Source organism: Tiliqua scincoides, chromosome 3 (assembly GCF_035046505.1).
Source record: "Tiliqua scincoides isolate rTilSci1 chromosome 3, rTilSci1.hap2, whole genome shotgun sequence".
NCBI classification, from domain to species: domain Eukaryota; kingdom Metazoa; phylum Chordata; class Lepidosauria; order Squamata; family Scincidae; genus Tiliqua; species Tiliqua scincoides.
The window spans coordinates 110826424-110827237 of NC_089823.1; the positions used below are offsets into that span (position 1 = coordinate 110826424).

The window sequence follows — 814 nt, forward strand, 5'->3', positions numbered from 1 at the left end:
GGATTAGGCTGTTAAATAAATAAGCTCCAGCAATGTTCACACCCAGTTTTACCTTGGAGACATCATCTGTGTCAGCTGGAATGGAAAACATGGGATGTTCTGCAACCAGCTGTTATCATTGGCTGGAGAGCTCCTAGATCGGTTTCCCCTATCCCCAAATTATGATAGTTCACCTGAGAAAAAATGGCCTGTTTCCAGATGACTGGCTTGTCCTTGAGGCTTCAGGCTCACAGGGACTTAGCCCCCCCATGAACAGATCTCAAGAGTTTTAATAGCATGGTCTTATCTACTTCAGCATATGGTGAAGTGTGTGATTTCAGAATGAGGAAGAGCTGAGTGGGCCAAGAGGAAAGTCAATTGAAAATAGAGGAGGGCGATAGTAGGGGTGGGTGGGTTAGTCATTGCCCACCCTGCCATTATTTATTCACAGTCCATTTTGTATAGGAATGATAAGGCTCATTGATCTCAAGTGGGTACAGGCCGGCATTTAACTGACCGGCAGTTACCCTGCACATGCCCAAGCTCGTCTGATCTCGGAAGCTAAGCAGGGTCAGACCTGGTTAGTACTTGGATGGGAGACCGCATGGGAATACCAGGTGCTGCAGGCTTATACCATAGTCTTTCGAGACTGAAGGTTGCCAACCATAGTGGGGCCTGAAGAGCCTTTTGAAAACTGGTGGTACAGAGGGATGCTAGCAGACTAGTCCCCTCACTATGGAGGCAAGTATGATGCAGGACACAGAATAGGAATAAGGAATGTGAGGTAAGAAAGTGTCAGGGAGAACCAAAGCTGACGACCTGAATAAAGAGGTGG

At 47.3% G+C, this 814-nt stretch overlaps 1 pseudogene; it reads left to right on the plus strand.

Moving 5' to 3' along the window:
• Positions 1-494: 494 nt before the first annotated feature.
• Positions 495-608, plus strand: LOC136646781 (5S ribosomal RNA; annotated as a pseudogene).
• The last annotated feature ends 206 nt before the right edge of the window (positions 609-814 follow it).